The sequence below is a fragment of the Oryctolagus cuniculus genome, chromosome 2 (genome assembly GCF_964237555.1).
Source record: "Oryctolagus cuniculus chromosome 2, mOryCun1.1, whole genome shotgun sequence".
Classification (NCBI taxonomy): Eukaryota; Metazoa; Chordata; class Mammalia; order Lagomorpha; family Leporidae; genus Oryctolagus; species Oryctolagus cuniculus.
Genome location: NC_091433.1, coordinates 72,379,252 through 72,394,451, shown reverse-complemented (window position 1 = coordinate 72,394,451; position 15,200 = coordinate 72,379,252). Strand labels below are relative to the sequence as shown.

The following is a 15,200-nucleotide window of genomic DNA, read 5'->3' as shown; positions in this document are numbered from 1 at the left end:
AAGTGTCAGCTGTGTCCTGCTCTTACTCAAGGACTCTGCTGTTCCTTCTAGCCCGTGATTTGCCTCTTCCTGGAGTTAACCGAAACCCTTCCTCTACACCAATGTTCTGACTTTGCCTCTGAGTGTACATTTTCCCCCAAATTCTTGAATCAAATTCGCTGGGTGGTAGAGAATGAGGAGATTCTAACTGGCCTTCATTTTGTAACTTCGAAGACCTTGGGATCATATGTTAAGACTGTCACTTGCTAAGTGAATCATTTATTACCCACCACTGGCATAAGACAGATGAAAAGAATGCTCAGCTACTTGAGTTGCTGTTTTGGAAATAATGTATAAAACCGAAACCACAACTCCAAATCATAAAATGGAAGGTTTGGAAGAGACCAAAAAGGTCGCTTAGTCAAACCACCCTGGTTGTGGCTGTGTGCATTTCTAGTATTCTACTACATGTCTAGCTTCAGGGAAGCAGACTCCATCGTGATCATCTTGTCAAGAGGGAATTTCTCTTTTACACAGCTCTGATTCTTAAGAGCTTCTTTCTAACTCCAATGAAAATGAGTGTCCTCACAGTTTCCATCTGTCACGTATTTTTACTTACTTATTTGACTCTGAAGTCTTATGGAATAAATACCATATGTCTTTCTGTAACAACCCTTCAGATATTTGCTGACTGTGAGCATGCTGCTTCTGCAGTTCTCTCTGTATTCCCGTTGGGCTACACACTACACATCTCCCCAAGGTGGAGGGTGTAATTTGAATGAACTTGTAGCTTGTTAATATCCTTTTAATGTTGATCTCAAATTGAACACAATAATACTCCATATGTGTAAAGAAAGTTGTGGGGCTGGGGGGCTGGCGCCGCGGCTCACTAGGCTAATCCTCTGCCTTGCGGCGCCGGCACACCGGGTTCTAGTCCCGGTTGGGGTGCCGGATTCTGTCCCGGTTGCCCCTCTTCCAGGCCAGCTCTCTGCTGTGGCCAGGGAGTGCAGTGGAGGATGGCCCAAGTGCTTGGGTCCTGCACCCCATGGGAAACCAGGAGAAGCACCTGGCTCCTGCCACCAGATCAGCGAGGTTTGCCGGCCGCAACGCGCCGGCCGCGGCGGCCATTGGAGGGTGAACCAACGGCAAAGGAAGACCTTTCTCTCTGTCTCTACCTCTCTCTGTCTGTCAAAAAATAATAAAAAAAATTTAAAAAAAAAAAAAAAAGAAAGTTATGAGGCTGGCGTTGTGGCCCAGTGGGTTAAACCATCATCTGTGATGCTATCATTGCATATGAATATCTGTTTAAGTTCCAGCTCCCTGATAACATGCCCTGGAAAGCAGCAGAAGATGGCCCAAGCCTAGGACCCTGCACCTACTCAGGAGACTCAGATGGAGTCCCCAGGCTCCTGACTTCAGCCTGGTCCAGTCCCGACCATTGTTGCCATTTGGGGAATGAACCAGTGGATAGAAGGTCTTCCTCTCTCTCCTCCCTCCATTTCAAATAAATAAATAAAATCTTTTTTTTAAAAAAAGCAAGTCCAGAGTAGACACTACTCTATCTTCTATTCTAGATTCCAGATGTTTTATATCTATTAATAGATCCCAAGATCATATTAGCTTATTTTTGTAGCTAAATCATCTCTGTGAATAATACTACATTAAATCTTGGACTTTTTATGTACCCTGAGACAGATTTAACTATCAATTCATTCTTCAGAGGTTTTATACCATTTTGAACAGACTGCTGTTGTAGGACAAAATGCAAAGGTATTCGAATTATTTTATTGTGTTCTTACATTTGACTATGAAGTCTACATAAGTGATTTTTTTAAAGATTTATTTATTTATTTGAAAGGCAGAGTTAGAGAGAGAGGTTGAGAGAGAGAAGTCTTCCATCTGCTGGTTCACTTCCCAATGGCCACAACGGCCAGAGCTAGGCTGATCTGAAGCCAGGAGCCTGGAGCTTCTTCTGGGTGTCCCATGCGGGTGCAGGGGCCCAAAGACTTCTACTGCTACAAGCCCAAGCCATCTTCTACTGCTTTCCCAGGCCATAGCAGAGAGCTGAATCGGAAGTGGAGCAGCCAAGGTTCAAAGCAGCACCTATATGGGATGCTGGCACTGCAGGCAGCAGCTTTACCCACTATGCCATGTTGCCAGCCCCCACATAAGTGAATTTTTCTCCATTTTGCTGTAGTGACTAATAACCAATCTGTTATGTAAAACATGTTTGTTGAATGAATGTTAAATTAATCTGTGAATAGTGCTTCTTAAAAATTAACTAATTTGAGAGGTAGAAAGAAAAACACAACCAGAGCTCGCACCAACTGGTTCACTCCCTAAATGCCTGCGTGGGCTGGGGCTGGGCGGGGCCTGAAGTCAGGAACCAGCACCTCAGTCTGGGTCTCCTATTTGGATGTCAGGGATCCAGTGCTTGAGCTACTACCTTCAGTCTCCCAGGGTTTTCGTTGACAGGAAAGTGGAATTGGGAGTAGAGCTGGGACTCAAACCCAAAACTCTGGCATGGGACATAGGCTTTCCAACCAGCACCATAACCACCAGGCCAAACGCCTATTCCCTTGACAGCACTTCTTATGGTAACTCTAGTTAACAAAATCCCATAATAAATGAAAAATTTTATATCAGAGGCCCATAGAGTTTTTTTAAAAAAGATTTATTTATTTATTTATTTATTTGAAAGTCAGAGTGCAGCAGAGAGAGTGCATCTCTCTCTCACAGAGAGAGAAGGAGAGGCAGAGAGAAGAGAGGTTTTCTATCCACTGGTTCACGCCCCAGATGGCCACAACGGCCAGAGCTGTGTCGATCGGAAGCCAGGAGCCAGGAGCTTCCTCTGGGTTTCCCATGCTGGTGCAGGGGCCCAAGGACTCGGACCATCTTCCACTGCATTCCCAATGCCCACAGAGATTAATGTACCCTTCCCTTTTCCCAGAGACTAGCTTACACCTGAACCATTCAGCTAAGGGTGTGTATAACTTACAACCTAAGGGAAAGGGATTATTAAATCCAACAGCTTAGTCAAGCACGTGTCCTATGTATGCCTCTGACTCTACAATCACTGGCAATATTATATAAGGGGATAGACTACTGAGTAGAGTCAGCATGTACCACAGCAGAGTAATCAGCTTTGGAAGACTGAAACCATGTGCTAGCCTGTTCCAAGGAAACCTGATACCAGGACCTTCAGTGGATTCTGCTGCCTTCGCAGTTACATGTTATCCAACAGTCTGGAGCAAGAAAATTTAGAGAACAAGCATGACTCTCAGAAGACCATAATGAGTCTGACCTCACATTGAACACTAGGGGCCTAGAAGATTATAGTTCTATGTATGAGGCTATTCTTAAAAGTTTGTGGAAAATAGAATTTAAGTATAAATTTATTTTGACGTAAAATATTGAAATCCATGCACTTGAGGGGTCTTCAAATAGTTCATGTAAAATGTGTATTATGAAAAAATGACACATGGGCTTTTTTTTTGCACCAAAATAAATTTACCTTTTAATTCCATCTTCCACAAACTTCTTAAAGTATCTTCATACGTTGTTTGTGTTTCTATGGACCACGCATCCCTTCTTAATTGGTATTCCCTGCTAACAGTTGCTATACTGAATACAGAGGAGAAAGACCTTAATTTTACCAGACGTTGCAAACTTAAAGTTCAGATTCCAGCTCAGCCTTGATAACAGTACTTCCAAATGGCAGTGAACAGAAAATCCTGCAGCAAGATCTTCTGACAATGAGGTCTTGTTTGCACTGGGCGATGTGGAGCACTTAAAAACTAGGTGTCCACATCTTTGATTCGATTCCAGGGTGCATCTGACTACAGCTGCCTTCAATCCTGAGCAGTTCTCATCAGTGGAGTTGGAGCCAAAAGAAACGAAGTTGTTGGTTTATTGTTAAGGCGCAGTCCCTTACCTGGGAAGAAGAGAGGACCTTCTTCTAAAGTGGCTGTATTAGCACCGAATGAGGCACTGGTGCAGCAACCTCAACGCACAAGAGGGGATCCACCTGAGGACTGTGGGACAATCAGCCCCCAGGGAGGAGCACGCAGGGGCTGAGCTTGGCCCCGCGAAGGCCCTGAGCAGCCTGGTATGGAGGAAGCCAAGCTGTGGTGGGGCAGGAAAGACCCAGGCCAACGTCAAGGGAGTCTCAGGGCACTGGGCAGGCATCTTAGGGAGGAAGCGCTAAAGGAAGCAGAGGAAGAAATCTGGATTTCCTGAGGATTTGATCCTTGAGGAAAATTGCCCATGGGGCAGCTCCTTTGCAACTATAATCCTGCAGCGAAAGCAGAAGCATGCTGTCAATTCAAGCAAAATCTCGGAGGAGACCCACAATGTTGCCAGGCAGTGATCAGAGGCACTCACTCCGTGTGCCCTATGTTGTGCAGGCAGAGAGAAGAGGCACAAACGGCGGTGCATCCTGCACACAGTGGCCACAGTGTCTTACCACGGTGGCAGGACAGAAGTCACAGACACCCTCTAAGGGGCCTCAAGTCCGGCACTTCCTGTCTCATAAACACCAGTGCTAGAAAAAAACTAACAAGCGCGTCTTTATAGCCCGCTACAGCTGGGACATTTTGGATCAACCCCTTCAAAAAATCTCATTCCAGAACAGAGGAAGGCTTCTTACATTTCCTTTCTGTTACTTTAGGAAATTTGAACAAAATATGTTCCAGTGAAATATACAAATATTTATTTTTAAATATTTATATTTTAAAATACTTGCCAGCTCACAAAGTGTTCTTTATGGAAGACTTGTCAGATCTTGGTATGGAAGACTCTGTGTTTGGAAAGGTTTTATTTATGGATCTAGGGGAAAAAAAAAAAAGAGTAACCAAAAATGGACCAATAGCTTGCCCCACACTTTGCTCTGGGCCTGAATCCAGCGTGGAAAGTTTCAGTCCGTAAATAGACTCTTTCAGGAAGTTTTGGATGATAGTGAGGATGGTGTAAGAAGAAGAGGTGTAACACCCTCACTTGAGCTTTGATGAGTATTGTCCTGTGAGAAAACTAGAGTGACCAATGAGCTCCAGGGATTTTGGTCTCTTATTAAATTATGGAACAGAGGCATTCACACCCTGGGCAAGTAGTCCGGACCAGGCTTGCTGACAGAAGGAGTGCGTGTGAGAAGTGCACCAGCTGTCTGAGCATCATCCGGGGTAAGGGATACCCAACAGGCTGCTGATGCATTTAGGGGGCACACCCAATAGCCATCTGCACGGTGCAATCATTGAATCTATGTTCTTGCTGTGTCTCTGAAAACTACATGAGAATCTACATCCAAACTATTCACATCAACTTTTATGACTTTTGGATTCATTCTGGAAGACTGTCTGAACTGAAACAAATATATCAAAACGGCTCAGCTTTTCTGAATGAGATGAGCTTTGAGGAATGATGCTTATGGTCCTTCAATGTGGGATGCATCAGAATTATTTATGGAACTTGTTACAAACTAAGTGGCCTGAGAGGAAAACTTGATATTAAAAACAGCTTTGAAAGCAAAACACATGATTCCTCCAAACTCCTTTCTCCTCCAGGTTACTCATTGTACCTAGTGACTCACAGGCAAAACAATATTACAGATGTTCTTTGAATCTGGATTTCAAAAGACTCACATCTAGAAAAAGTTCTTAATCATATTCAACACATTCTTGATATATTCTGAATATTTTTAGAATTACTCTTTTCCTTGGCTCTGCTGATCTCTGAGTCAATATGGAACTATTGTTAAAATTTCACTTTAATTTGGCGTTGCTTTATTTTTGCATAATTATCCCCCACACAAAAGATGAACAGATTTTGACTTTTTTAGAAAGGTATGATTCTTTTCTTTTTAGAAAACGTGATTTTCTTCCTGCTCAACATAAGTATATGAAGACTGTTAAAAAGAAATTTCCTTAGACCAATTAAATCTACTAGAGTGTATTTGAGCAAAGAAAAACAAAACAGTTTGTGATTTGGGCAACTCTCAGAACCAGAGCAGATTCTGTGAATGCCAGCCACCAACATGATCAGAAAGCACTGATAGGAAAACAGAAGGAAGGTAGAGACACAACTTAATTAGCTGCAGCTTAGGCCATCAACTGCTCTGTTGGTTACAGCATGATAAGTTCATTGGCTGTGATCAACCAACATCCAGTTACTGTTACTCAGCACTATGTTGGTTTGGTCTGTTGGGCCTAGTATAGCTACCCAGTCTATACTTATGACCTCCTAAACCACTTTACTTTCACAAAACAGAAGATTCTTTCAAATCAGAAATATCAGAAAAGGGCAAAAGTCAAAAGGGAGTAGTGAAACATCACCGATGAGCTGATTGTTTCAAATCTGACTTTCTTGTACCCAGAAACTCATGGTCTATTTTTAATCATTTTTTTAAAAGTAAATAAAAGGCTGGTATGAGCCATAAAAGACCTTCTATAAGGAGTATGTAATTCCTAAGAATCGCAATTAGTTGGTCACCAGGAAAGGACAGAGAAGCCTTTATAAGCAGCTGGCTTTTCCAAGGTTTCCTTTTACAGTTCAAGAGCTCTGTGTTCTAACCATCACTCAGCTGGAAAGGGAGTGTAGGTGTAAAAAGGACAGGAAAGAGACAATGCCACTGGCATACAGCAGCCACCTTTAAGAGCTCCAAAATTATCTGGTACTCCAAAGAATTACGGCACACGTGATAATTCCTGAGGCTATAATCATTCGTCTGGGAGAGAAGTCACAGCAGAACCTCGTGAGCTAGGCTCCAACAAAGGGACATTTGTTTAACAGCTTAGAAAAAAAAAATCAAATTATCCACAAATCTAAAAAGTCCATGCAAGGTTGTCATCTTCTAATGAACTTACAGATCTAGTTCTCCAGAGATACACTCCTGGCCTCATGCCAGTAGCTGTATGACCTTAGAGAAATCTCTTTTGAAGTTCTCTGTGTGTATAAAACTTGGATACTAATATTATCTGTCCCTCATGTTTGGAATTGTGTGAATTAATCACTTCAGTCTGGAAAAGTCTTTGCTAATGGTAAATGCTGAATGTTGTCATTTTTACAGGTGCAGGTGGAGACAATGTTACACAGCACATCTATAAATAGAAAGGCCTAGAAATTGCCAGTGGTGCCAACACTGGAGGAGTCAAGGAGACAATATCCCATGTGATTTTGAATGCGCTTCATTTTCTCCCCGAGACTCAGTGAGCGTGTTATAACCGAATACTTAACTCCCTTTCATCTTCTCTGAAAGACTGGAGCTTGTCTTGGACTTGCCCACCATAGAGCACAGTTTTACTGGGTGTTATTGACTTTCTTAAGCCTGCATTCTAAATAAAGTGCTGATATGAGTTAGAACACAGGGTACAGTCTCAGGTTTACAATGCTTGATAATTGAGTCAAGACACGAAGAAAATTCATCCTCAGAAATACCTGCCATGAAAAATGTCGTCTTGAACTTTAGAATGCAGAGGTCTAACTTTTCTTTTAGAGAAAAAAGGTTTTTTCCCCCAAATAAACAAACCACAAAGTGTTATGTGGGCCTAAAATACATAAAAAAGGATAAAAAAAAATTTAGCTGCACTGCATGAAAGGAGAAAGGGGAAGGTTTTCTTGTTCCCTGAAATAACCCCAAGGCAGGTCACAAGAACCAAAGCTCCTCTGAGCCCAGCTGAGAGGCCGTTAGACCAGCTCCTCTCCAAATACCAGTCACATGGAAACCTGGCTGCAGAGCTCTGAGAAGATGCCCTTCACCCAGACTCAGAACTCAGCCTACTCGTTATCTCCCTGGCAACCATGCTCTGGCCATCTCGTCTCTCCTCACCCCTTCAATTCCTGGTGAAAGTCACTCCGCTCCTCAATTCACCTTACTACACCCCTGCTCTCATCACCATTTCCATCATCGGCCTTGCAAATACTTCTGGAGCACTTAACACACAACACGTACAGTGTCATTTCATTTAGTCCTCAGTATGCTACCAAGGGGTGGCTATATTATTCATATTTTAAAAAGGATAGTAACCACCACAGATCTATAAAGGGATTTGCCACCTAAAATATGGCAAAGATAAAAGTAACCCCCAAACAACCTGACTCGAATCTTCTGGAGCCATGGCTACTAAATCCCAAGTCATCTTGTTTATCACTGATTGTAGAGTAGGTGCCTATGTGTTTACCTGTCTTTCTCTACATGTAGTCTTGTTAGTTCTTTGAGAGTATGAACTCTGTCATATCCATTGCTGTATCACTGTCACCTTATACAACGCCTGACACATCCAACAGGTGTTTAGTAATTATTAGGTGATCAGGCTGCCAGCGCATTTGCTTAAAAGGCTAAAACAACTTGTAGTGGTTATTCAAAAGAGCAAAATGATAGAAATACTAGCATGAAAGTTAAACCTTAAGATGGTGGAAAATTTTTCAATAATTTCCTTTTTTAAAAAAAAGATTGATTTTTAAAGTCAGTGAGAGAGAGAGAGAGAATCGAGAGATCAAGATTGTCCACCCACTGGTTCACTCTCAGATGGTCACAATGGTCAGGGTGGGGCTCATCCAAAGTCAGGATCCATGTGAGTGTAGGAGCCCAAGGACTTGGGCCATCTTCTGCTGCTTTCCCAACTGCATTAGCAGGGAGCTGGATTGGAAATGGAGCAGTCAGGACTCAAACCAGCACTCATATAGGATTCTGGTGTCACAAGCAGTGGCTTTACCCACTGTCGCTCCCCCTCTTCGCGGAGGAACGACACAGGACCCTGCACTGTTCTTTTGTCTGCTCGGCCCTCCCCGGGTTTGCTGCTGGTTCTTCCCGGGTTGGCTACCGTCCCTTCCACCTCCGTGGAAGGGCGGTTCCCCCTGCCACTTTCCCCACTTCCGCGGGGGAGCGGCACACCGCCGGCCGGCTCTCTCGGGGGCTGCTCAGGTGTTCCTCATAGATGTTCCTGGTGCATGGTGTCTCTCTCCTCCTTTATAGTCCTCCTCCACCAATCCCAACTCTGCTACCCACACACTGAGCATGCTGCTCTCCTCCAATCAGGAGCAGCTCCTGCAGCTTGTCAAGTTGGTGAGAGGCAGCTGGGTAGAAGCTGTTTGCTCCTCTCCCAGCGCCATATTGTGGGAGAGCAGATGTATAGAATAAGTCTTAATTCCAGTAACAGTATAGTCCGAGTTGCTCCCCACAACCCACTACACAATACCAACCCCTAAAAATAACTTCTAATAGCACTAACTTTTCAACATTTGGAATGAAGACACTCTTGTAAGAAAACCTAATTCTTATAGTACCCAAAACATCCAAATTAACATAATCTTTTGGTATAGGCAGATAGGATCAAATTGATTAGATTTGTGAATTGGCGACCACACCCCCTATGAGCTCTCAAGCCCCTACCTGATCTCACCTGCCCACCTGCCAATGAGACCACGTAACCACCCCACTTTGGGAGTGGATAAAAGTCCTGGAGCATGGTGGGCCTCTCCCTTTTTTGGTTGTGCACCCTTGTTGTGCCCTTGCTGTCCTTTGGGCCACCAGCTCTCTGCTTTCCTGCCTGTATGCTTGCTCCATGTGGCTCCTGGCCTGCTCTTTGCCTGGTGTGGATCCAACTTAGCTTCTAGACTTCTTTCTCCTCTAATTAAAGCCCTCACTTCCCTGTGCATTTCTCTCACTGAATAAAATCCCTAAAAACTTACCATGTTGCCTGGTCTCATTAAGCCAGTATTCAGAATTCTTCTCTGAATAAATGGCAAGAACCCAAGGGATTATTAATATGGAAAATTATTAATAAACAGGACAATATCATTTTGGGAAGGAAATTTGACAATTTCACTTTTTACAAGGTTATCTTTAAAAATATTTCAAAAAACCAAATAAATATACTTATTACAGCATTATTTTTATTGGAAACAGCTGGAAATGGCCTGTTTTAAAAAAAGCAGAATGGCCAAAAATCACAGAAGTAACCATATGGTGATGTTTTATAAGACCCTCATAATTTGGCATGGGAAGACAATAACTTGAAAATATAGTTAAATCATAACATGAAGTAAAGCAAAGAACTATGAAATTTGACCTCAGGCCTGATTTCCTAGCTATTGTTGACAAATTAAAAGAAAAAAACAAAATAAAACCATTGTCCTTACTCTAATTCTCTACCTTCCCTTAAATATCTCTGCACTTTAAATTATTTTATTGTCAGCTAAAATAATAACTATGTGGCACTCTCTCTCTACACACACACACACACACACACACAATTAAAGAGCACCCATCTATTATCATAAGGGCAATAAGTTACATTCACAAAATCCTTCAAGAAATGAAAAAAATTTTAGAGAAGCAAATTGGTTTAATTCCTGGAGTCCAGTTGCTTGTCACACTGTAGGTGGCCTGCTGTATCATGTGTATACAATACAGTGGCTTCTCTAAGGACAGTACACTTGATAGCAGTTTACTTTCATTTGTTTTGGGTTTTGAAATAAGCTAAATTGCCAAGCCTACCCATAATATGCCTCCCTGTTCAATATCCTTGAAGTCATTTGATTTATTTTCTGAGAATCAATAGCCTCTTAAAAGTCTATTTAAAAAATATTATCAGGCTGGCCTTGTGCAGCAGGATAAGCCATCTCCTGTGATGCTGCCATCCCTCATGGGCGCCAGTTTGAGTCCTGGTTCCACCACTTCTGATCCAGCTCCCTGCAAATGTGTCTGGGAAAGCAGCAGACATGGGCCCCTGCCACCCATGTGGGAGACCTGCCTGAAGTTCCTAGCTCCTGGCTTTGGCCCCAGGCTGTTTCAGTGGATGGAAGGGATTTCTCTCTCCCTCTCTCTCTCCCTCTCTCTCTCTCTTTCTCTCTCTGCTCCTACCATCCACAATTTTGCTTTTCAAATAAGTACAATAAATCTTAAAAATAGGTATTATCATTAAGCAGATACCACCAGCACATGATAAAAATTTCACACGGTAATAAAAGATATAAAACATACAAATAAAAACGTCCTTCCAGTCCCCTGAGGTAATCACTGACATGTTCCCATGTCAGTTTCTTTCCACATTCATATGAAGTGCATATATCTTTATTTTTTAAAACATAAACAAAGCCATGATCTACTGTTCATAGTCCTGAGTCACACAAACCTCACAACATATATTAGGATATTTCCAGGATAGACTCTCAACCAGCAATCAAGAAAAAAAAAAAAAAAAAAAACAAGTAAATGGAGACTAAATTTGATGCTAGATTTAGGCCCTTATTTTTTAGTATCCAATGTTTTGGTTTTCATAAAAGTAACCAATGGCCATGAATTCTGTACCATCAAATGGAGTAGCACTACCCTACAGGATTGTGCAATTTACATTCATTATATTCTACCATTCTTATTTCTTTAATCAATCATTAGTCCATCCACAAACATTTGAGATCCTACTATGTGGCAGATACTATATGGGGATCTAGAGAAAAAAACTGAACAGGGTAGATGGAGTCTAATAGGAAGAATTTGCTATCCCATGGATTCTCTGTCTATGCAACCAGGGTTGTTGCATTTTCTCTATCTTTTGCTCTACCAAAAAAATAAAAAATAAAAAAGCACTTAAAGCAGTCAAGAATTTGTTGATCCAAAAATGTAATCAGCTGTTAAAAATTAAAAGCATTTTGCATTTTAGAAAGTAGTAAAGCCTAATAAAAAAATTCTCAGATGGTGAAATTTCAGAGGAATCTATTTTAGACTGGAGTATTCCTAGTATTTTGGTATCAGTTGAAACCAGTCCTGTTTCCCTCTTTTATATCCAAACTCCCCAAGTGACCTAACTCTTCTCCCTAACTGCTTTTATTTCCTGGCCTCTGGCTCCTACCATTTCATTCCATTGAATTGTACTAAAGAACACAAAGAGCATTCTCACTAAATCCAACAATCTTTCGTTAGGAAACCATTATACTGAGATTTATGTAACATTATCCTTGTTTAGCTACCCTTCTACTCTGAGGAATCCTCTCTTTCTCCTTTAAAAGCTTCTCTTCTTTTGATCTCTGAAACATGTGAGTTATTTAGGTGACTACTTGAGCAAGTAATACCCATATTTAAAATCGTCACTGGTGTTCCAGCTTCTCAAATTGTGTTTCAAGGAACATTGTTCCCACAAGATTACCTTAAAAATACCAGCATTTAGGAGCTATGGCAAATACCTCTCCCTTGTACATTCTATAGGGATTGTAAAATTAAATATCCTCTTTCCTGATCACACTTCCAGATGGAGTGAACACATGCCACGACTCTGGCCAGTAAGTCATAAAATCTGAAGTCTGTTAACTCTTGACCTTTCTGAATGCTTTTAACATGGATTCAAAGCAGGAACTGCAACAGACAGCTTGTGGTTTTGAAGGAAAGGCTAAGCAAACTGCAAAGACATCTGCCTCCATAGGGCAGAGCCTTGAACTGAGGCCTGCAACCACCTACCTCCTGAATTCTTGTTGTATAAGACAAGTAACTGCCAATTTATCTGGAATTCCAAGATCTGGTGACTTACACCTTGCAGTTGAATACACTCTTAACAAGATATAAAAATGCTATGCTTGGAGCCAGCACTGTGGCGTAGTGGATAAAGCCACCACCTGCAGGGCCAGCATGCCATATAAGCACTGGTTCAAGTCCTCCCAGTTGCTCTACTTTCAATCCAGTATCTGCTATGACCTGGGAAAGCATTAGAAGATAGCCCAAGTGCCTGGACTCCTGCACCCACGAGAGAGACCTGGAAGAAGCTCCAGGCTCCTGACTTCTAGCTTTGGATTGGCCCAGCTCTGGCCATTGTGGCCATCTGGGGGAGTGAACCAGCAGACGGAAGACTTCATTCTCTCTCTCTGCCTCTCTGTAACTCTGCCTTTCAAATAAATAAATAAATCTTTTTAAAAGAATGCTATGTTTTATTGTCCTGCCTGGAACTGCATATTGCACATTAGAATATCTTAAATTCTCAAGAAAAGAAATCTTTGTTGGGGTATACATTTTGGCACAGTGCATCAAACTACTGCTTGATATCCCAGCATTTTATATCAGAGTACACACTTGAGTCCTAGCACTTATTCCAATCCAGCTCCCTGTTAATGTGCCTGTGAAGCAGTAGGTGATGGCCCAAATACTTGGGTTCCTGTCACCTATGTGGGAGACCTGGATGGAGTTCCTGGCTCCCGGTTTTGGACTGGCTCAGCCCCAGCTGTTAGAGCCATTTGGGAAGTGAACCAGTCTATGGAAGATATTAAATAAATCTTTTTAAAAAAAAATAGAGAAGAAATTTGATAAGTTTAAATATATAATCTCCTAAATTTGTTTGATCAAGCAGCCCTTTACTTTCTATACTGTTAATATCCCATGTAACTATGGCTCTCTACATCCTTGCTTTTCAAAGCGGGACTCCTAAACCAGCAACATACGCATCACCTAGAAACGTGGGAGGAAACCATAATCGAAGACCCACCACAGAATCAGAATTTACATTTTAACAAGATCCCCAGTGATGTATGAGTTGAAATTTGAGATGCACTATTTTAGGAAACACTGGTGTAGAGGATAAAATATAACTAACCTGAACACCTTTATTTATGAGGGCACTTCAGAAAGTTCATGGGAAGGTGGGAGTAAAAGATTTGTTTACTTTGTTTATTGGTGCAGGGAAATTTTGAAAGCCAGGGCAAGTGTTTGGTACTACGATTAATATGTCAGTTGGGACACCCACATCCCACATCAGAGTGCCTGGATTCAAGTCCCAAATCCATCTTAGATTCCAGCTTCTTTCTAATGCACACTCTGAGAGGCAGCAGGTAATAGCTCAAGTACTTGGGTTTCTGCTACCCACATGGGAGATCCAGGTTTAGTTTCAAGCTTCTGACTTTGATCCTAGCCCCGTCCTCGCTGTTGAAGGTATTTGGAGAATGAACTAGCCAAAGGGGAGTGTGCTTGCTTGCTCTCTCTCTCAAATAATAAATAAAAGTTTAAAAATTTTTGGAAATACATTCAGTGTCTTCATTTTCCACATGCTTAAAAACTATTTACTGATTTAAATTTGAAAGGAAAAGAAACAGATATAGAAAGCCTGCCAGCTCACTCCCCAAATGCCAATAGCAGCCAGGTTTGGGCTAGGCCAAAACCAGGAGTCTAGCATTCCACCCATATCGCCCACATGACTGGCAGGAACATAGCTATTGAACTATCACCTGCCACCTCACAGGTGCACATTAGCAGGAAGCTGGAATCCAAAGAAAAGCTGGGACTCAAGCCCAGGAACTGTGACGTGGGATGCGGTGTCCCAAGTGCTGCCTTTCTCTCTCTTTCTTCCTTCCTTCCTTCATTTCTTTTTTTTTCTTTCCCTCTTCCTTCCTTTCTTTGTTCCTCTTTTCCTTCCTTCTGTCCTTTCTTTCAAGGTTTATTTATTTATTTGAAAGGCAGAGCTACAAAAAGAAGGGGAGAGACAGAGATATCTTCCATCTGCTGGTTCACTCCCCAAATGGCTGCAACAGCCAGAGCTGGTCCGGGCCAAAGTCAGGAGCCTGGAACACCATCTGGGTCTCCCACATGAGTGGCTGGGGACCAAGTACTTGGACCATCTTATACTGCTTTCCCAGGTGCATTAGCAGGGAGCTGGATCAGCAGCAGAATAGCCAGAACTTGAAGCAGCACTCCAATTTGGGATACCAGCATCACTTGCTGAGATTTACCGCGCTGTGCAACAATGCCAGCCCATGAGGAGGCATCTTAATCACTGCACTATGAACTTTTTAAAAGTACCCTCATATGTGATCCATGATCTCAGACATCTAATTTTATTGTCTCTTAATGCCTGCTTCATTAATAATCACATATATCTTAGGAATGCTGACTTTGTACAAGGCATTATGCTAAGCACTTCACTTGTGTAATCAAAGCAATAGCAGAGGCTCAGAGAAGTTTATAACCTCCCCCAAGTCACAGAGCTATTAAGTAACGAATACTTGAAGGATTTAAAGATCATTAAATGATATTGCCTCTCTAACCTGCCAATGTTTCTGTGTACTTTCCCACTTCATGCAGTTTACACAGATGGTTCTTTCAACCTGCAATGATCTACCCACTACATCCAGATTAAAAAAAAATCTTATTTCCAAAATTTACTTCTTCTGGGAAATTCTCAGCTCTGCTAAACAGAGATCATAGTATCTCATATGATCAGCAGAAGAGTTAAAACAAGGCCTGTGAAAGAGTA

At 42.0% G+C, this 15,200-nt stretch overlaps 1 protein-coding gene across 1 annotated transcript in view; it reads left to right on the top strand.

Moving 5' to 3' along the window:
- The window catches only part of LOC108175886 (uncharacterized), a 44,606-nt gene extending 37,271 nt beyond the window's left edge, over positions 1-7,335 (top strand). Inside the window, exon 3 of the mRNA XM_070068469.1 lies at positions 7,040-7,335. The gene's annotated coding sequence lies outside the window, so the exon portion shown is untranslated. The remainder of the gene's footprint in view (positions 1-7,039) is intronic.
- Positions 7,336-15,200: the final 7,865 nt, after the last annotated feature.